Source organism: Nerophis ophidion, linkage group LG19, assembly GCF_033978795.1.
Source record: "Nerophis ophidion isolate RoL-2023_Sa linkage group LG19, RoL_Noph_v1.0, whole genome shotgun sequence".
Taxonomy (NCBI): Eukaryota; Metazoa; Chordata; class Actinopteri; order Syngnathiformes; family Syngnathidae; genus Nerophis; species Nerophis ophidion.
The window spans coordinates 48,625,545-48,648,887 of NC_084629.1; positions in this window are offsets into that span (position 1 = coordinate 48,625,545).

The following is a 23,343-nucleotide window of genomic DNA, read 5'->3' on the forward strand; positions in this document are numbered from 1 at the left end:
GCATCAGCGCAGCAGTTCTTTGAAGGCTCGTAAAATCAAAACCGGAGCAGTTAGAAAAACTCTTTCTTTAAATTTTAATCAGAAGGGTTCAATCTCTCTCCTGTGGTAGTTTGAAGCCGACACAACAAACGCGCTCAGAGGAGATAATGTTTGAAAAAAGGTGACAGGTTTTTACAAAACTTTTGTTTTGAAGGGGGTCATTGCCAACTTCCTGTTGATTTTTACTGAAAGGATGCCAATTTTATGTAGTCTAGGTCTAAGTCAGACCTTCAAAGAGGTTTTTGTTTCATGTCTCAACAACATTCCTAACAAAAGTTATAAGCAGTTTTGTCTGTGTTTTTTCCTAGGGGGCGCTACAGCGAAATTTTTTAGTTTTCGGGTTTGCGTTTTTCTTATTAGATGGCAATTTTTGCCAGTCCTGATGTGTGTGTAAAGTTTGGTGAGTTTTGAAGCGTTTTAAGGGGGTCAAATTACAGCTCGAAGAGGCGGCAGTATTATAATAATAATAATAAAACCTTAGAAATACAATATGGTTCTCTGTCCCAAAGGGACATTTGGTCCCTAATTATAAGCCATTATTTGGCATGACAAATGTCACAAGGAACCCGATAAGGTATGCGCAAAACCTCCGGTCTAGTACTTGCAAAACATTAGCAGGGGTGTCAAACGTATGCAGAATGGCAAAGGGGTTGTACTTGTATAGCGCTTTTCTACCTTCAAAGTACTCAAAGTGCTTTGACACTACTTCCACATTCACACGCTGATGGAGGGAGCTGCCATGCAAGGCGCTAACCAGCACCCATCAGGAGAGAGGGTGAAGTGTCTTGCTCAAGGACAAAATGGACATGACGATGTTGGTAGAAGGTGGGGATTGAACCAGGGAACCCTCAGGTTGCACCACGCCCTCAGGTTTTATCCAGCCTCCGGAATGAGCTTGCCGAAATGTTTGAATGAAAGAAACTGCTGTTCTAAATGTGTCCACTAGATGTCGCAATAGCAATTCTTTGTATCTTTGTAGATGATGCTACATACCGTGTTTCCTTGAATTGCCGCCGGGTATATAGTAAGCGTCTGCCTAGAATTAATGTCGGGTCAAACTTGTTTCGCAAAATAATTAGCGCATGCTTAGCATTGAAGCCGCCTCAGGATTTCCGCCGGGTCAAACTCGTCACGTCACGAGTGACACTTCACCTGTCATCATTTTCAAAATGGAGGAGGCTGATTTCAATCATTTGAAATGGCATAAAGGGAAGATTAAGAGCTATTCAGTAGGATTTAAGGTCCAAGCTATTGAATATGCTAAAAAGAACAGTAAGCAGCTATGTTTTATTAATATACCGTAGCTGCGTGTGTCAAATATGAGTCATTAAATGACTCCCGCCTCCTGGTGGTAGAGGGCGCTAGTGATCCTTCTTGCGACTACTCGGCTGCAGAAGAAGTGACAACAAGCAGCAAGAGTGAGCAGCCATCCTTTAGTTTTTCCTCTCGCTTGCACTTTTAACATGGAGGATTACATATCTAAAATAAAACAGTTTTCTAAACTGGACTTTCAATCGAGGCAGCAGGTAATAAAGGAAGATCTCCATCGAGACAGAGAGACTTTTAAAACTGAAGAAAGATAAGGAAGACTTCTATAAACAAGTTATCGATGCTTTTGATCAGAAGGAGCTGCACATGGACTTCATTTATAAGTAAAGGTAAGACCATAATAATGTTTTTTTTATTAAATGTGCTTTTCATGATGGTATCCTTACATCACACTCAAATTTATAAGCGCAGGCCTAAATTTACCGCATGCCTTTGGTAAGTGAGAAGAGGTTTTAAATTAATTAGCACCCCAGCGGCAATTCAAGGAAATATGGTATTTTTAATATCGACTCCTCTTTGCCTCATTCTTTTTATTTTTCCTTTATTAATTATGTTGTATCTGTGTTGTTGTTGTTGTTGTTGTTGTTGGGGACAAGTGTTGTAAATGAGCTTTGGCTACAAACACAATGATGCGTACATTGGATAACTCTTTCACATGTCTATGTTTCTGAATCTGGCCCTATTTCAAAGAAACCTTTATATATATATTTCTGACCTTAAACCAGGGGTCACCAACGTGGTCGCCCGTAAGGACCAGATGAGTCGCCCGCTGGCCTGTTCTAAAAATAGCTCAAATAGCAGCACTTACCAGTGAGCTGCCTCTATTTTTTAAATTGTATTTATTTACTAGCAAGCTGGTCTCACTTTGCTGGACATTTTTAATTCTAAGAGAGACAAAACTCAAATAGAATTTGAAAATCCAAGAAAATATTTTAAAGACTTGGTCTTCACTTGTTTAAATAAATTCATTTATTTTTGTTTACTTTGCTTCTTATAACTTTCAGAAAGACAATTTTAGAGAAAAAAATACAACCTTTATAAATGATTTTCGGATTTTTAAACACATATACCTTTTTACCTTTTAAATTCCTTCCTCTTCTTTCCTGACAATTTAAATCAATGTTCAAGTACTTTTTTTTGTTTTATTATTATTGTAAAGAATAATAAATACATTTTAATTTAATTTAAAGAATATTTGTGAAATATTTCTTCAAACTTATTATGATTAGAATTCAAAAAGAATATTTTGGCAAATTTAGAAAATCTGTAGAATCAAATTTAAATCTTATTTCAAAGTCTTTTGAATTTCTTTTAAAATTTTGTACTGGAAAATCTAGAAGAAATAATGATTTGTCTTTGTTAGAAATATAGCTTGGCCCAATTTGTTATAAATTACAACAAAGTGCTGATTGGATTTGAACCTATTTAAAACATGTCATCAAAATTCTAAAACTAGTCTTAATAAGGAAAAATTTCTAATGATGTTCCATAAATTCTTTCTTGAATTTTTCTAAAAAAATTCGAATTAGTTAGTTTTTCTCTTCATTTTTTTCGGTTGAATTTTGAATTTTAAAGAGTCGAAATTGAAAATAAACTATGTTTCAAAATTGAATTTTCATTATTTTCGTGTTTTCTCCTCTTTGAAACCGTTCAATTAAGTGTTTTTTTCATCATTTATTCTCTACAAAAAACCTTCCGTAAAAGGAAAAAAAATGTACCACAGAATGACAGACAGTAATACCCATTTTTTTAAATATATATAGATTTATTTATTAAAGGTAAATTGAGAAAATTGGCTATTTCTGGCAATTTATTGAAGTGTGTATCAAACTGGTAGCCCCTCGCATGAATCAGTACCCAAGAAGTAGCTCTTGCTTTCAAAAAGCTTGGTGACCCCTGCCTTAAAACAATCCTATTCCTTCCTCTGGCACAGCTTCTCTTTTGTTATGATACAGGGTTGAAGTGTTGCCCGGCTGATAAGCTTCTCTTTTCTTATGATACAGGGTTGAAGTGTTGCCCGGCTGATAAGCTTCTCTTTTCTTATGATGAAGGGTTGAAGTGTTGCCCGGCTGATAAGCTTCTCTTTTCTTATGATACAGGGTTGAAGTGTTGCCCGGCTGATAAGCTTCTCTTTTCTTATGATACAGGGTTGAAGTGTTGCCCGGCTGATAAGCTTCTCTTTTCTTATGATGAAGGGTTGAAGTGTTGCCTGGCTGATAAGCTTCTCTTTTCTTATGATACAGGGTTGAAGTGTTGCCCGGCTGATAAGCCTCTCTTTTCTTATGATGCAGGGTTGAAGTGTTGCCCGGCTTATAAGCTTCTCTTTTCTTATGATACAGGGTTGAAGTGTTGCCCGGCTGATAAGCTTCTCTTTTCTTATGATACAGGGTTGAAGTGTTGCCCGGCTGATAAGCTTCTCTTTTCTTATGCTACAGGGTTGAAGTGTTGCCCGGCTGATAAGCTTCTCTTTTCTTATGATACAGGGTTGAAGTGTTGCCCGGCTGATAAGCTTCTCTTTTCTTATGCTACAGGGTTGAAGTGTTGCCCGGCTGATAAGCTTCTCTTTTCTTATGATACAGGGTTGAAGTGTTGCCCGGCTGATAAGCTTCTCTTTTCTTATGATACAGGGTTGAAGTGTTGCCCGGCTGATAAGCTTCTCTTTTCTTATGATACAGGGTTGAAGTGTTGATAAGTCACCGCCGACAGCAAGCTGTTCCTCCGCACATTCCATTGGAGAGTTAATGCATATTAATGGCACCTATAAAAGCAACTAATTGAGCATTCCGGTTCTTGCTGAGTTGGGCATCTGTGAGTGACATTGTGCAGCTCCAGGACCTCCAGCAGACCGCCTTTATTAGCTCTCTGAACTGGGATGGAGGTCACCGTCAGGCCATTAAAAGCAGGAAGCACTTTCCCTCTAAGTATTGTTTGGACAGCCTTGTAGCCGCCACCCAAAATCTGTGAGATGTGCTGTGGAGAGGAATAGGTGTGCAGGAAACAGCTCAGGGTAAATACACCTAACATAATTACATTTGATTGGAAAAAGTTCATCCTGGCCTAAGGTGTAATGGAGCACAATAAACTGCAGCCATATGCCCGCCATTAAATAGCAACTTTCCACATGAGTGCGAAAAGTAAACAGACGTTGCATATACCTTGCAGTCATACGGTGTGTCCATCATCTTTACGACTGACATTGCAGTCATGCACATTTGCATAAAAAGCGTGTGCAGTGCATTTCCGTCTGAAGATAAAACTATTACAGAATCACCACAAGAGCTGGGATTTATGGCTCTTTGAAGGGAGATGGATGTTGAAGAGGCGTTCAAAGACTCTTCTTGTTATGTTTCCATTAAAGGCCTACTGAAAGCCACTACTAGCGACCACGCAGTCTGATAGTTTATATATCAATGATGAAATATTAACATTGCAACACATGACAATACGGCCGCTTTAGTTTACTAAATTGCAATTTTAAATTTTACGTTGAAATATCAATCAATCAATCAATCAATGTTTACTTATATAGCCCTAAATCACTAGTGTCTCAAAGGGCTGCATATCCTGCTGAAACGTCGTGGTATGATGACACGTACGCGCGACGTCACACAGTGTCGAGGACATTTTGTTCCAGCATCGTTCCCAACTATTAAGTCGTCTGTTTTCATCGCAAAATTCCACAGTATTCTGGACATCTGTGTTGCTGAATCTTTTGCAATCTGTTCAATGAATAATGGAGACGTCAAAGAAGAAAGCTTTAGGTGGGAAGCGGTGTATTGCGGCCGCCTTTAGCAACACAAACACAGCCGGTGTTTCATTGTTTACATTCCCGAAAGATGACGGTGAAGCTTTACTATGGAACAAAGCAGTCAAGCGAACATGGTTCCCTACCACATGTCAACCGGCAGGTTTCGGTGAGAAAATGGTGGTAATAAGTCGGCTCTTACCGTAGACATGAGCAGAGAGCTTGCTTCGTTCCCTTTGTGCCTGTCAAAGAAGCAGTGCAGTGCGGCAGCTGCGGACTCTCTTGCCTCCCCCCACCGGCCGCCCCCGACCGTCAGATTCTTGCACCATGGAGAAGGGAAAAATGATAATAAATCTCAGTCCGGCCACCTTCGCCTCGTCAAGAAACTTGGCTTCCCTCGGAGACACTGGCGGTCACCACACCCGTGGCCACACCCCTCCGGCTTTTTTTCCCCCTGCTGTGCCAAATTCCGTTGACAAAAGTGCCAGGTTTACGCAACTTTCTTGCCGCACACTATTGCTATTGGATTGGACCACACACACAAAGTACAGTGTGTTATGCAACCACACACACACACACACACAAAGTACAGTGTATTATGCAACCACACACACACACACACAAAGTACAGTGTATTATGCAACCACACACACACACACACAAAGTACAGTGTATTATGCAACCACACACACACACACACAAAGTACAGTGTATTATGCAACCACACACACACAAAGTACAGTGTATTATGCAACCACACACACACACACACAAAGTACAGTGTATTATGCAACCACACACACACACACACAAAGTACAGTGTATTATGCAACCACACACACACACACACAAAGTACAGTGTATTATGCAACCACACACACACAAAGTACAGTGTATTATGCAACCACACACACACAAAGTACAGTGTATTATGCAACCACACACACACAAAGTACAGTGTATTATGCAACCACACACACACAAAGTACAGTGTATTATGCAACCACACACACACACAAAGTACAGTGTATTATGCAACCACACACACACACACAAAGTACAGTGTATTATGCAACCACACACACACACACACAAAGTACAGTGTATTATGCAACCACACACACTCACAAAGTACAGTGTATTATGCAACCACACACACACACACAAAGTACAGTGTATTATGCAACCACACACACACACACACAAAGTACAGTGTATTATGCAACCACACACACACACACACAAAGTACAGTGTATTATGCAACCACACACACACACACACAAAGTACAGTGTATTATGCAACCACACACACACAAAGTACAGTGTATTATGCAACCACACACACACAAAGTACAGTGTATTATGCAACCACACACACACAAAGTACAGTGTATTATGCAACCACACACACACAAAGTACAGTGTATTATGCAACCACACACACACAAAGTACAGTGTATTATGCAACCACACACACACAAAGTACAGTGTATTATGCAACCACACACACACAAAGTACAGTGTATTATGCAACCACACACACACAAAGTACAGTGTATTATGCAACCACACACACACACAAAGTACAGTGTATTATGCAACCACACACACACACACAAAGTACAGTGTATTATGCAACCACACACACACACACACAAAGTACAGTGTATTATGCAACCACACACACTCACAAAGTACAGTGTATTATGCAACCACACACACACACACAAAGTACAGTGTATTATGCAACCACACACACACACACACACACAAAGTACAGTGTATTATGCAACCACACACACACACACAAAGTACAGTGTATTATGCAACCACACACACACACACACAAAGTACAGTGTATTATGCAACCACACACACACAAAGTACAGTGTATTATGCAACCACACACACACACACAAAGTACAGTGTATTATGCAACCACACACACACAAAGTACAGTGTATTATGCAACCACACACACACACACACACAAAGTACAGTGTATTATGCAACCACACACACACAAAGTACAGTGTATTATGCAACCACACACACACACACAAAGTACAGTGTATTATGCAACCACACACACACACACAAAGTACAGTGTATTATGCAACCACACACACACACACAAAGTACAGTGTATTATGCAACCACACACACACACACACACACACAAAGTACAGTGTATTATGCAGCTATCATTTCAAAAGATCGTGTTTGGAAGAGGGTCCCTTGCGAAGGACAGAGATGTGCATCGCTACCACCCGTCGACTGGGGCTGCAGAAAGGTGTGGGGCCGACCTTCAGGTTGTACAGGTACGGCCATATAATCTCACTAAAACACTAGTAACACATTAAGCAGATAAGGGATTTTCCAGAATTATCCTAGTAAATGTGTGTAATAACATCTGAATCGCTCACACTGTATAGTCTTTCTTTTTCTTCTAGTCCTTCACTCTCACTTTCCTCATCCACAAATATTTCATCCTCGCTCAAATTATTGGGGAAATCGTCGCTTTCTCTGTCCGAATCGCTCTAGCTGCTGGTGGCCATGATTGTAAACAATGTTCAGATGTGAGGAGCTCCACAACCCGTGACGTCACGTGCACATCATCTGCTACTTCCGGTACAGGCAAGGCTTTTTTATTAGCGAGCAAAAGTTCAAAAATGTATCGTCAATGTTTTCTACTAAATCCTTTCAGCAAAAATATGGGGAAATGCTGAAGTATGACACATAGAATGGAGCTGCTAGCCCCCTTTAAATAAGAACATCTCATTTCAGGAGGCCTTTAATCATTTTTTTAGGAAGATTTTATCAAGTAAATAATCCCTGGTACCAGTCAAAAAATTATATCTGGATCTGATTATTTTACATTTTCACTTTTTTATACTGTGGAGAGGCGTGGCCCGCAGTCCGACAGCGAGGCAGGGCACGCCGCAGCCCGGCTCAAGATGGCGGCGAGGAGGCGTGGACGGCGAGGCGGGGCGCGCCGGGAGCGACGCCGCAATCACGATCAGGTGCGTGGATTGCACACCTGGGGACAATCAATCAATCAATGTTTATTTATACAGCCCTAAATCACTAGTGTCTCAAAGGGCTGTACAAACCACAACGACATCCTCGGTAGAGCCCACATAAGGGCAAGGAAAACTCACCCCAGTGGGACGTCGGTGACAATGAGGACTATGGGAAACCTTGGAGAAAAACCTTGGAGAGGACCGCATATGAGGGCTTCCCTGCTTAGGCTGCTGCCCCCGCGGCCCGACCTCTGATAAGCCGGGGAAGATGGATGGGTGCTGATTAGTTTCACCTGCCTCTGATTAGTATCCGGGACGCTCACCTGCTGCCGGGCACTAATCAGAGAGTCTCAGTCTGGCTTTCTTGTTTGCACTATGCAACGGTGACGACATGAGCTTTCACGCTAGCCTTTTATTTAGCTTTGCTTCCCGTGCTATCGACACGCTTCTTTTCGTGAATCTGCATTTTCGTGCATGATTTATGGACAATAAATCATTTACTTACCTGCACCTTGCCTCCAGAGTTCCGTCTGCATCTTGGGAGAACAATCCACGCAGTAAAATGCGATGGACGCTTCTACCTGGCCACAGTGCCCCATGGACACATAGAAGGTACGCTTTCTTGGTCCGATAGAGTTACTGATATCACTGCTGTTATAGACTATGGTTCGAACGACTGATTTATTGACTCTGCTTTTGCTAATGGTCTTGTGGGTAAGTTACCATCTCCTAAAGTTGTTCGCTCACTCGACAGGCCGTCATCTGGTTAGCGTTAATCAACAAACCAAGAATGTTTCCTCGCTTGTCAGGAAATCATTATGAGACAATATGTTTTTTGGGGGAGGAGAAACTGCCCCAAGTGGAGGAGTTATAGTACCTAGGAGTCTTGTTCATGAGTGAAGGAAGAGTGGATCGCGAGATTGACAGGCGAATCGGTGCGGCGTCTTCAGTAATGCGGACGTTCTATCGATCCGTTGTGGTGAAGAAGGAGCTGAGCCGGAAGGCAAAGCTCTCAATCTACCAGTTGATCTACCTTCCCCATCTCACCTATGGTCATGAGCTTTGGGTCATGAACGAAAGGAAAAGATCACGGGTCCAAGCGGCCCAAATGAGTTTAGGTCTCTCCCTTAGAGATAGGGTGAGAAGCTCTGTCATCCGGGAGGAACTCAAAGTAAAGCCGCTGCTTCTCCACATGGAGAGGAGCCAGATGAGGTGGTTCAGGTATCTGGTCAGGATTCAGGGCACGTCCAAGCGGTAGGAGGCCACGGTGAAGACCCAGGACACGTTGGGAAGACTATGTCTCCCGGCTGGCCTGGGAACGCCTCGGGATCCCCCGGGAAGAGCTGGACAAAGTGGCTGGGGAGAGGAAAGTCTGGGCTTCCCTGCTTAGGCTGCTGCCCCCGCAACCCGACCTCGGATAAGCGGAAGAAGATGGATTGATGTTTTTCTTTAAATTCCCTCTCGCGCTGCACCTGTAGTGCTTGGGCTCATCTGGCTACGTAAAGACAATCCCCATGTCGATTGGTCGAGAGACTCAACCATTAATGTGTTTCACAAGTCTTAAATTGGCATGTCCACCCACTTCTTCTCACACACACACCGGAAAAGATTGATAGTTTGCTAATTCCTCCCTTGTATCATGACCTCCGAGGGGTTTTTAGCAAAGATGGGGCTATCTTCTTCACTATCACCTCACCATCCTTATGATTGCTGTATTGATCTTCTTCTTCTAGCATCTTCATGCCTTTACAAGGTGTCCAAACTCCAGATGGAGTCTCTGGAGTAGTATATTTTCTCCTCGCTTGCTTCAAAACATAATTTGTCCCTCCTCCTCGCCGGTTGCTGCATGGTTGTTGGGTTTTTTGTTGAAAAGACTGACAAATTCCTCCACCTGTGTATCGATTATGGGGCACTTAACAACATCACCATCACGAATAAATATCCTCTACCTTTATTGGATTATGCAATTAATTTGCTGTATTCAGCTAAATTCTTCACTTAACTCGATGTCCACAATGCTTACCACCATAAATGGATTGGAGAGGGAGATGAGTGCAAAACAGCCTTCAACAACCCTCTCAGACACTTGAATGACCTTGTTATGCTGTTTGTGAGCACGAACGCTCTCGCCGTTTTTCAAGGACTTCTAGATGACGTGCTCCGTGACATGTTTGTGTTTGTCTATTTACATGACGTATTGATTTTGTCTTCCACACTGGAGGAGCATATACAACAGGTCCAGTTACTTATTCAGAGGCTCAGAGAGAATAGGCTTTTTGTTAAAGGGGAACATTATCACAATTTCAAAAGGGTTAAAAACAATAAAAATCAGTTCCCAGTGGCTTGTTGTATTTTTTGATGTTTTTTTCAAAATTTTACCGGTCTCGGAATATCCCTAAATAAAGCTTTAAAGTGCCCGATTTTCGCTCTCTGCGAAGACACTGGCCATTTCCCTGTGACGTCACACAGTGCTGCCAATGTAAACAAACAATGGGAATACCACAGCAAGATATAGCGACATTAGCTCGGATTCAGACTCGGATTTCAGCGACTTAAGCGATTCAACAGATTACGCATGTATTGAAACAGATGGTTGGAGTATGAAAGTATTGAAGAAGAAACTGAAGCTATTGAGCGAATAGCTATTGACGCTATTCATAGCCATAGCATGGCCGAATAGCTGCGTTAGCATCGCCGGTAAAATGTGCGGACCAAACGATCAGGACTTTCGCATCTTGTGACACTGGAGCAACTTAAATCCGCCGATTGGTAAGTGTTTGTTTCGCATTAAATGTGGGTGGAAGGAAATGTAATATAGTTGCAAATGCATCTACAGGTTATCCATACATCTCTGTGCCATGTCTGCCTTAGCACCGCCGGTAAATAGCATGTTAGCATCAATTAGCATAGCATGTTAGCATCAATTAGCTGGCAGTCAACATCAACAAAACTCACCTTTGTGATTTCTGTGACTTTATCTTTACAAATGCATCTGCAGGTTATCCATACATCTCTGTGCCATGTCTGCTTTGGCACCGCTGGTAAATAGCATGTTAGCATCGATTAGCGTAGCATGTTAGTATCGATTGGCTAGCAGTCACGCCGTGACCAAATATATCTGATTAGCACATAAGTCAACAGCATCAACAAAACTCACCTTTGTGATTTGGTTGACTTAATGGTTGCAAATGCATCTGCAGGTTATCCATACATCTCTGTGCCATGTCTGTCATCGCCGGTCAAATGTGGAGACACTCTGGTACATTTAATGGGGGTCTGGCGGCAGACACTTTGGCATCTTGGGGCCAGTGGTGCAACTTGAATCCCTCCCTGTTAGTGTTGTTACACCCTCCGACAACACACCCACCAGGCATGATGTCTCCAAGGTTCCAGAAAATAGTCGAAAAAACGGAAAATAACAGAGCTGAGACCCGGTGTTTGTAATGTGTTGAAAATGAAAATGGCGGCTGTGTTACCTCGGCAACGTCACATTCTGACGTCATCGCCTCCAGATCGATTAACAGAAAGGCGTTTAATTCGCCCAAATTCACCCATTTAGAGTTTGGAAATTGGTTAAAAAAATATATGGTCTTTTTTCTGCACCATCAAGGTATATATTGACACTTACATAGGTCTGCTGATAATGTTCCCCTTTAAGGCCGAGAAATGTTTTCTTCACACAGCATCGGCGGCTGTGGTGGAGTGGCCCGCTCCTACCACCAGGAGGCAGCTTTGCCAATTTTTACAGACGCTTTATTCGAAACTTTAGTCCGGTGGCCAAACTTCCTCTAGGGTTACATTTACAGGTGCTGTTCATATTATTAGAATATCATGAAAAAGTTGATTTATTTCAGTAATTATATTCAGAAGGTGAAACTTACATATTATATCAATTCATTACACACATAGTGATATATTTGAAATGTTTATTTCTTTAAATTTTGATGATTAGTACTGACAATTACTGAAAATCCCAAATTCAGTATCTCAGAAAATTTGAATATTCGTTACGACTAGTACCAAAAAATATTTTTTAGAAATGTGGGCCAAGTGAAAAGTATGAAGATGGAAAGTGTCAGCATGTACGGCAATCCATACTTAGTTGCAGCTCCTTTTGTCTGAATTGCTGCAGCAATACATGGAGTCCAGCAGTCTGTTGCACCCTCAGGTGTTATGAGAGCCCAGCTTGCTTTAATAGTGGCCTTCAGCTCTTCAGCATTGTTGGCTCTGGCATCTGGCATCTTCCGCTTCACAATACCACATAGCTTTTTTATGGGGTTAAGGTCAGGTGAGTTTGCAGGCCAATCAAGAACAGGGATACCATGGTCCTTAAACCAGGTACTGGTAGATTTGGCACTGTGTGCAGGTGCCAAGTCATGTTGGAAAATGAAATCTTCACCTCCATAAAATTGGTCGGCGGCAGGCAGCATAAAACTTCCTGGTAGACTGCTGCATTGACCCTAGACCTCAGGAAACCCAGTGGACCAACACCAGCAGATGACATGGCACCCCAGACCATTACCCATTGTGGACATTTGACACTGGACTTTAGGCAACGTGGATTCTGTGCCTCTCCTGTCTTCCTCTAGACTCTGGGACCTTGATTTCCAAAGGAGATACAAAATGTACTTTCATCTGAAAACATAACTTTGGACCACTCAGCAGCAGTCCAGTCCTTTTTGTCTTGAGCTCAGGCGAGACGCTTTTGATGTTGTCTCTTATTCAAGAGTGGCTTTACACAAGGAATGCGACAGCTGAAGCCCATATCTTGCATACGTCGGTGCGTGGTGGTTCTTGAAGCACCGACTCCAGCTGCAGTCCACTCTTTGTGGATTTCCCCCACATTTTTGAATCGGTTTTGTTTGACAATCCTCTCCATGGCGCGGTTATCCCTCTTGCTTGTACACTTTTTTCTAGCACATCTTTGTCTTCCCTTGGCCTCTCTATTAATGTGCTTGGACACAGAGCTCTGGGAACATCCAACCTCTTTGGCAATGACCTTTTGTGTCTTGCCCTCCTTCTTTAAAGTATCAATGGTCATCTTTTGGACAGTTGTCAAGTCAGCAGTCTTCCCCATGATTGTGTGTCATACAGAATCAAAACGAGAGACCATTTAAAGGCTTTTCCAGGTATTTTGAGTTAGTTAGCTAATTAGAGTGTGGCACCAGGTGTCTTCAATATCTGACCTGTTCACCATATTCTCATTTTCTGAGATGTTGAATTTATGGTTTTCATTGGTTGTCAGCTATAATCATCTCCTCTTTGGCAAAAAACACTTGAAATGTATCAGTCTGTTTGGAATGAATGTATACATTCTACAAGTTTGACTTTCTAAATGGAATTAATGAAATAAATCAACTTTTTCATGATATTTTAATAATATGACCAGCACCTGTATGTGGACCCCTGATGCTAAATCTGACTTTGAAAAACTTAAATATTTGTTTACTGACGCTCCTGTTCTCATTCATGCTAACCAGCTTCTTGCCACGTCGCCTGACCCAGACAATTATGACATTAGGAACAGTGTATTGCTGGCAGTTGTGCTGGCACTGCAGGAGTGGAGGCACTTTCTGGACGTCTCGGGGCACACATTACCATGAATTGATTTACGTGCACCCCGACTTAAACAAGTTGAAAAACGTATTTGGGTGTTACCATTTAGTGGTCAATTGTAGGGAATATGTACTGAACTGTGCAATCTACTAATAAAAGTATCAATCAATCATTTAACGCACACGGATCACAAGAGTCTGTCTTACCTGCGCTCCGCCAAAAGACTCAATCCTCGACAGGCACGATGAACTATGATTTTAAACCCTTTTAACGTCACTCTGACATTCTGCCCGAGCTCCCAGAACAGCAAACCAGATGCTCTCTGAAGGCTGTACGCCTCGCCTGCTGAGAAGGCCCATCAGGAGGCAATCGTTCCAGAATCCCGGATTCTAGGGGCGCTTCAGTGGGATGCGGAGAAGCAGATTGTAGAAGCCCTTTAAGGACTGTACTTTCCCAGAGGATTGTACAAAGGGTCGCTTGTTTGTGGTCCCTAAGCCTCGTCCTCACGTCCTGTGCTGGGCGCAAAGTTCTAAGATTGCTTGCCATCCTGGAGTCAACTGCACCATCTTACTCTTTTCGCTGAGATTCTGGTAGCCTTCTTTCAGAATGCATATGAGGGGGTTTGAGTCCTCTTGCCCAGTCTGTGCACAAAACAAGTCCTGCCACCAGGCACCGGCAGGACTCCTGCGGCCACTCCCCCTTCCCACCCGTCCCTGGTCACATGTGGCTTTGGACTTTGTCACAGGACTACCGCCCCTGGTGGACAGATTCTCAAAGATAGTTCATTTTGTTGCACCGCCTGAGACTTCTGATCTTCTGGTTCGTCGTATATTTCAACTGCATGGCATTCCCATGGATGTGGTCTCAGATAGAGGACCATAATTTACCTCAGCAGTCTGGTAGGCCTTCTGCAAGTCCCGGTGGCTTTGCCCAGCCTGTCTTCAGGGTACCACCCACAGTCAAACGGCCAGACAGAACGGGTGAACCAAGATTTGGAGGCGAGAATCCACTGGGTTTGGCATCAGTAACGTGCTTCTTGGTGTTTGAACATCTTGGATTGTGTATGCACATAACACCCTTGTCTTCTCTGCCACAGGGGTGTCACTGTTTTAGGCTGCTTTCGGAGATCATTAGAGTCCCATTATGCTGTCCCCTCAGTGACTGCTCACCTACGCTGCGCCTGTCTCGCCTGGCGCAACATGCGAGCTGCACTGTCACGCACTTCTGAACCCAACCAGTTTCGGGCTCATCGTCACCACACAGCAGCCCCAAACTACAAGCCAGGACAGAAGGTTTGGCTGCCCAGATTTATTGTTCCTTAGAATGTGAAGTGGGTCCTCTACTCCATTGCTGTTCTGCTTCAGATGCCTGAGTCGCTTAAGATACATCCTGCTTTTCACGTTTCCCTCCTCAAGCCCATAGCCCCCAGCGCTTTGTGTCCTCCAGATGTGCCGTCTCCCAGGCTAGTCGACGGCCATCCCGCTTTCATGTTCAAGGTAATTTTAGACGTGAGAAGGAGGTGTATTGTCGTCCGGTATCTGGTAGACTGGAAGGTATATGCTCCTGAGGATCGCTCTTGGGTTCACCGTTCCCTCATCCTTGACCCCACCCTCTTGTCTGATATTTACTGTCGCTTTGCCAAAAATCCTGGTAAGTTGCCAGGTGGCGTCCGTTAAAGAGGGGGGTACTGTTACATTCTTTGTTCTTGCCTCGCTGCTTTTCTGTCTTCCTACGCCTGTGTTCTCATTTGTCTGTTTTCTCTCCTCGGTAGCCATCGCTTGGAGTGGAGGCGGAGCTAATGGACGCACCTGAGGCTGATTGCTTTACAAGCTCTATCAGCTGCAGGTGTACTGCTGAGAGATGCCAGTTCCTTCCTCCAGACTGTTCCCATACGAGACTCTCCTGGACTGCTCTGCCGAACCTACAAGCAAGACTCTTTATCTTGAGCCGTCCTCTTACCATTCTCCCTTTAGCTAATCCGTCTCAGCCCGGCGTCCCTCAGCGTGAGTACAGAACCTTGCCTCCTTGCCTGTTTGTTTTAGTTCTGTTTATTTTTTCCCATGGGACACTTTCTGTATCCCATCGCCTTTCGCTATTCCTACAAGCTGTGGCTTAGTACCTGTTTTGAATCAAATAAAATGTTTCTTACACCTGCTTTCCGCTTTGTTATCTGGGGTCCAGCATACGAACCCCCGTTTCCATATGAGTTGGGAAATTATGTTGTATGTAAATATAAACAGAATACAATGATTTGCAAATCATTTTCAAGCCATATTCATTGAATATGCTACAAAGAAAACATATTTGATGTTCAAACTGATAAACTTTATTTTTTTTGCAAATAATAGTTAACTTAGAATTTCATGGCTGCAACACGTGCCAAAGTAGTTGGGAAAGGGCATGTTCACCACTGTGTTACATCACCTTTTCTTTTAACAACACTCAATAAACCTTTGGGAACTGAGGAAACTAATTGTTGAAGCTTTTCAGGTGGAATTATTTCCCATTCTAGCTTGATGTACAGCTTAAGTTTTTCAACAGTCCGGGATCTCTGGGTTTCGTATTTTAGGCTTAACAAAATTTCAATGGGAGACAGGTCTAGACTACAGGCAGGCCAGTCTAGTACCCGCACTCTTTTACTATGAAGCCACGCTGTTGTAACACGTGGCGTGTCATTCTCTTGCTGAAATAAGCAGGGACGTCCATGATAACGTTGCTTGGATGACGACAACATATGTTGTTCCAAAACCTGAATGGACCTTTCAGCATTAATGGTGCCTTCACAGATGTGTAAGTTACCCATGCCTTGGGCACTAATGCACCCCCATACCATCACACATGTGTAAGTTACCCATGTCTTGTTCACTAATACACCCCCATACCATCACACATGTGTAAGTTACCCATGTCTTGTTCACTAATACACCCCCATACCATCACACATGTGTAAGTTACCCATGTCTTGTTCACTAATACACCCCCATACCATCACACATGTGTAAGTTACCCATGTCTTGGGCACTAATGCACCCCCATACCATCACACATGTGTAAGTTAGTCATGTCTTGTTCACTAATACACCCCCATACCATCACACATGTGTAAGTTACCCATGCCTTGGGCACTAATGCACCCCCATACCATCACACATGTGTAAGTTAGTCATGTCTTGTTCACTAATACACCCCCATACCATCACACATGTGTAAGTTACCCATGTCTTGTTCACTAATACACCCCCATACCATCACACATGTGTAAGTTACCCATGCCTTGTTCACTAATACACCCCCATACCATCACACATGTGTAAGTTAGTCATGTCTTGTTCACTAATACACCCCCATACCATCACACATGTGTAAGTTACCCATGTCTTGGGCACTAATACACCCCCATACCATCACACATGTGTAAGTTAGTCATGTCTTGGGCACTAATACACCCCCATACCATCACACATGTGTAAGTTACCCATGCCTTGGGCACTAATACACCCACATACCATCACACATGTGTAAGTTAGTCATGTCTTGTTCACTAATACACCCCCATACCATCACACATGTGTAAGTTACCCATGTCTTGTTCACTAATACACCCCCATACCATCACACATGTGTAAGTTACCCATGCCTTGGGCACTAATGCACCCCCATACCATCACACATGTGTAAGTTAGTCATGTCTTGTTCACTAATACACCCCCATACCATCACACATGTGTAAGTTACCCATGTCTTGGGCACTAATGCACCCCCATACCATCACACATGTGTAAGTTACCCATGTCTTGGGCACTAATACACCCCCATACCATCACACATGTGTAAGTTACCCATGCCTTGGGCACTAATACACCCCCATACCATCACACATGTGTAAGTTACCCATGTCTTGTTCACTAATACACCCCCATACCATCACACATGTGTAAGTTACCCATGTCTTGGGCACTAATACACCCCCATACCATCACACATGTGTAAGTTACCCATGTCTTGTTCACTAATACACCCCCATACCATCACACATGTGTAAGTTACCCATGTCTTGGGCACTAATACACCCCCATACCATCACACATGTGTAAGTTACCCATGTCTTGTTCACTAATACACCCCCATACCATCACACATGTGTAAGTTACCCATGTCTTGTTCACTAATACACCCCCATACCATCACACATGTGTAAGTTCCCCATGTCTTGTTCACTAATACACCCCCATACCATCACACATGTGTAAGTTACCCATGTCTTGGGCACTAATACACCCCCATACCATCACACATGTGTAAGTTACCCATGCCTTGGGCACTAATACACCCCCATACCATCACACATGTGTAAGTTACCCATGCCTTGGGCACTAATACACCCCCATACCATCACACATGTGTAAGTTACCCATGTCTTGGGCACTAATGCACCCCCATACCATCACACATGTGTAAGTTACCCATGCCTTGGGCACTAATACACCCCCATACCATCACACATGTGTAAGTTACCCATGTCTTGGGCACTAATGCACCCCCATACCATCACACATGTGTAAGTTACCCATGTCTTGTTCACTAATACACCCCCATACCATCACACATGTGTAAGTTACCCATGTCTTGGGCACTAATGCACCCCCATACCATCACACATGTGTAAGTTAGTCATGTCTTGTTCACTAATACACCCCCATACCATCACACATGTGTAAGTTACCCATGCCTTGGGCACTAATGCACCCCCATACCATCACACATGTGTAAGTTAGTCATGTCTTGTTCACTAATACACCCCCATACCATCACACATGTGTAAGTTACCCATGTCTTGTTCACTAATACACCCCCATACCATCACACATGTGTAAGTTACCCATGCCTTGTTCACTAATACACCCCCATACCATCACACATGTGTAAGTTAGTCATGTCTTGTTCACTAATACACCCCCATACCATCACACATGTGTAAGTTACCCATGTCTTGGGCACTAATACACCCCCATACCATCACACATGTGTAAGTTAGTCATGTCTTGGGCACTAATACACCCCCATACCATCACACATGTGTAAGTTACCCATGCCTTGGGCACTAATACACCCACATACCATCACACATGTGTAAGTTAGTCATGTCTTGTTCACTAATACACCCCCATACCATCACACATGTGTAAGTTACCCATGTCTTGTTCACTAATACACCCCCATACCATCACACATGTGTAAGTTACCCATGCCTTGGGCACTAATGCACCCCCATACCATCACACATGTGTAAGTTAGTCATGTCTTGTTCACTAATACACCCCCATACCATCACACATGTGTAAGTTACCCATGTCTTGGGCACTAATGCACCCCCATACCATCACACATGTGTAAGTTACCCATGTCTTGGGCACTAATACACCCCCATACCATCACACATGTGTAAGTTACCCATGCCTTGGGCACTAATACACCCCCATACCATCACACATGTGTAAGTTACCCATGTCTTGTTCACTAATACACCCCCATACCATCACACATGTGTAAGTTACCCATGTCTTGGGCACTAATACACCCCCATACCATCACACATGTGTAAGTTACCCATGTCTTGTTCACTAATACACCCCCATACCATCACACATGTGTAAGTTACCCATGTCTTGGGCACTAATACACCCCCATACCATCACACATGTGTAAGTTACCCATGTCTTGTTCACTAATACACCCCCATACCATCACACATGTGTAAGTTACCCATGTCTTGTTCACTAATACACCCCCATACCATCACACATGTGTAAGTTCCCCATGTCTTGTTCACTAATACACCCCCATACCATCACACATGTGTAAGTTACCCATGTCTTGGGCACTAATACACCCCCATACCATCACACATGTGTAAGTTACCCATGCCTTGGGCACTAATACACCCCCATACCATCACACATGTGTAAGTTACCCATGCCTTGGGCACTAATACACCCCCATACCATCACACATGTGTAAGTTACCCATGTCTTGGGCACTAATGCACCCCCATACCATCACACATGTGTAAGTTACCCATGCCTTGGGCACTAATACACCCCCATACCATCACACATGTGTAAGTTACCCATGTCTTGGGCACTAATGCACCCCCATACCATCACACATGTGTAAGTTACCCATGTCTTGTTCACTAATACACCCCCATACCATCACACATGTGTAAGTTACCCATGTCTTGTTCACTAATACACCCCCATACCATCACACATGTGTATGTTACCCATGTCTTGTTCACTAATACACCCCCATACCATCACACATGTGTAAGTTACCCATGTCTTGTTCACTAATACACCCCCATACCATCACACATGTGTATGTTACCCATGTCTTGTTCACTAATACACCCCCATACCATCACACATGTGTAAGTTACCCATGTCTTGTTCACTAATACACCCCCATACCATCACACATGTGTAAGTTACCCATGCCTTGGGCACTAATGCACCCCCATACCATCACACATGTGTAAGTTACCCATGCCTTGGGCACTAATGCACCCCCATACCATCACACATGCTGGCTTTTACACTTTGCGCCTATAACAATCCTAATGGTTCTTTTCCTCTTTATTCCGGAGGACACAAATGTCCACAGTTTCCAAAAACAATTTGAAATCTGTACTCGTCAGACCATAGGACACTTTTCCACTTTGCATCAGTCCATCTTAGATGGTCTCGGGCCCAGAGAAGCCAGAGGCGTTTCTGGATGTTGTTGATAAATGGCTTTCGCTTTGCATAGTAGAGCTTTAACTTGCACTTACAGATGTAGTGACAAACTGTATTTAGTGACAGTGGTTTTCTGAAGTGTTCCTGAGCCCATGTGGTGATATCCTTTAGAGATTGATGTGGGTTTTTGATACAGTGCCGTCTGAGGGATGGAAGGTCACGGTCATTCAATGTTGGTTTCCGGCCATGCTGCTTACGTGGAGTGATTTCTCCAGATTCTCTGAACCTTTTGATGATATTATGGAGCGTAGATGTTGAAATCCCTAAATTTCTTGCAATTGCACTTTGAGAAAGGTTGTTCTTAGACTGTTTGACTATTTGCTCACGCAGTTGTGGACAAAGTGGTGACCCTCAACCCATCCCTGTTTGTGAATTACTTAGCATTTCATGGAAGATGCTTTTTTACCCAATCATGGCACCCACCTGTTCCCAATTAGCCTGCACACCTGTGGGATGTTCCAAATAAGTGTTTGATGAGCATTCCTCAACTTTATCAGTATTTATTGCCTCCTTTCCCAACTTCTTTGTCACGTGTTGCTGGCATCAAATTCTAAAGTTAATGATTATTTGCAAAAAAAAAAGTTTATCAGTTTTTCTTTGTAGCATATTCAACTGAATATGGGTTGAAAATGATTTGCAAATCATTGTATTCTGTTTATATTTACATCTAACATAATTTCCCAATTCATATGGAAACAGGTTTTGTATTTAAAACCTCTACCAAACAAAAAGCTCACAAATGCCAATTGACTAAGGAGGTTCACTTCAAAAAGCTGCTCAAAAGACTCGACTCATTCACAAATGTCACATTCCTAATCACCTGTAGTTTATTGAGATAAAACTCGACTCGTTCACAAATGTCACATTCCTAATCACCTGTAGTTTATTGAGATAAATCGCTGACAGTAATATTCCAATGGGGGGCAGCACACTGCCATTGGCCTTTAAAGGTATTGAATTCTCTTTATATGAGTCTGTAACCATATTTGGGCTGCAGGTTGCAACACAGCATTCTCCTAATCCTCCATCCAGTGTGTGTTATATATCTGTCAATCAAATGCCTTCTCCATATGTCGTCCTAACAACCATCTGTCTGCTAAAAGTGGCATGTATATCTTTGTTAGATGCTTCATAAAAGCAAACGGGTAGAACACGAGCCAACGATACGTCCCAGTAATGGTGCGGAGTATGAGGTCAAGAAGATTCCTGCAAAGGGCCGTGTTGTTTTCTTATTCTGTCATCAGCTTTTACTGAAGTGTCATAAGGCGTTTGGCCGTAAATCTGGGTGACCTTGAAGACACCGGAGAAAGCGTGGATCCGTAAACCAATCATTGCACAGCTGCCCCTGTCAGCCACGCTTGTGTTCACACACTCAATGTCTGCATTTCCTGATGTTGAACAGAAGAAGGAAGGAGGGAGCTGCTTCACAGACACTTTCAGAATATCACTATTGCAAGTCTAGTCATCACAAAGTATTTGATTTCAAGAACCGGCTAAGATTTATATTCTAGCAGCTGTGTTCACTGTGGCTTCTAATATGTTATCCCTTGCATGTATATTATATTGCAAAATACACCTGCAGCTCACCTTCCCAGCTTAATTGGTTCAGTGACGGAGCTCTTAACTTCAAACACTTGTATCTTAAGTCAAAGTCTCCATTTGGAATGAGCTCAAGTCAACTTAATTGATGCTTGACCCCACAAAAGCAGCACACTTTCACACAAAACATACCTTTTTAAAAACGTTCAGATAAAACAAACCCCGTTTCCATATGAGTTGGGAAATTGTGTTAGTTGTAAATACAAACGGAATACAATGATTTGCAAATCCTTTTCAAGCCATATTCAGTTGAATATGCTACAAAGACAACATATTTCATGTTCAAACTCATACATTTTTTTTTTTTTTTGCAAATAATAATTAACTTAGAATTTCATGGCTGCAACACGTGCCAAAGTAGTTGGGAAAGGGCATGTTCACCACCGTGTTACATCACCTTTTCTTTTAACAACACTCAATAAACGTTTGGGAACTGAGGAAACTAATTGTTGAAGCTTTGAAAGTGGAATTCTTTCCCATTCTTGTTTTATGTAGAGCTTCAGTCCTTCAACAGTCCGGGGTCTCCGCTGTCCTATTTTACGCTTCATAATGCGCCACACATTTTCCATGGGAGACAGGTCTGGACTGCAGGCGGGCCAGGAAAGTACCCGCACTCTTTTTTTACGAAGCCACGCTGTTGTAACACGTGCTGAATGTGGCTTGGCTTTGTCTTGCTGAAATAAGCAGAGGCGTCCATGATAACGTTGCTTGGATGACAACAAATGTTGCTCCAAAACCTGGACCATGGACCATTCAGCATTAATGGTGCCTTCACAGATGTGTAAGTTACCCATGCCTTGGGCACTAATACACCCCCATACCATCACACATGTGTAAGTTACCCATGCCTTGGGCACTAATACACCCCCATACCATCACACATGTGTAAGTTACCCATGTCTTGGGCACTAATACACCCCCATACCATCACACATGTGTAAGTTACCCATGCCTTGGGCACTAATACACCCCCATACCATCACACATGTGTAAGTTACCCATGTCTTGGGCACTAATACACCCCCATACCATCACACATGTGTAAGTTACCCATGTCTTGGGCACTAATGCACCCCCATACCATCACACATGTGTAAGTTACCCATGTCTTGGGCACTAATACACCCCCATACCATCACACATGTGTAAGTTACCCATGTCTTGGGCACTAATACACCCCCATACCATCACACATGTGTAAGTTACCCATGCCTTGGGCACTAATACACCCCCATACCATCACACATGTGTAAGTTA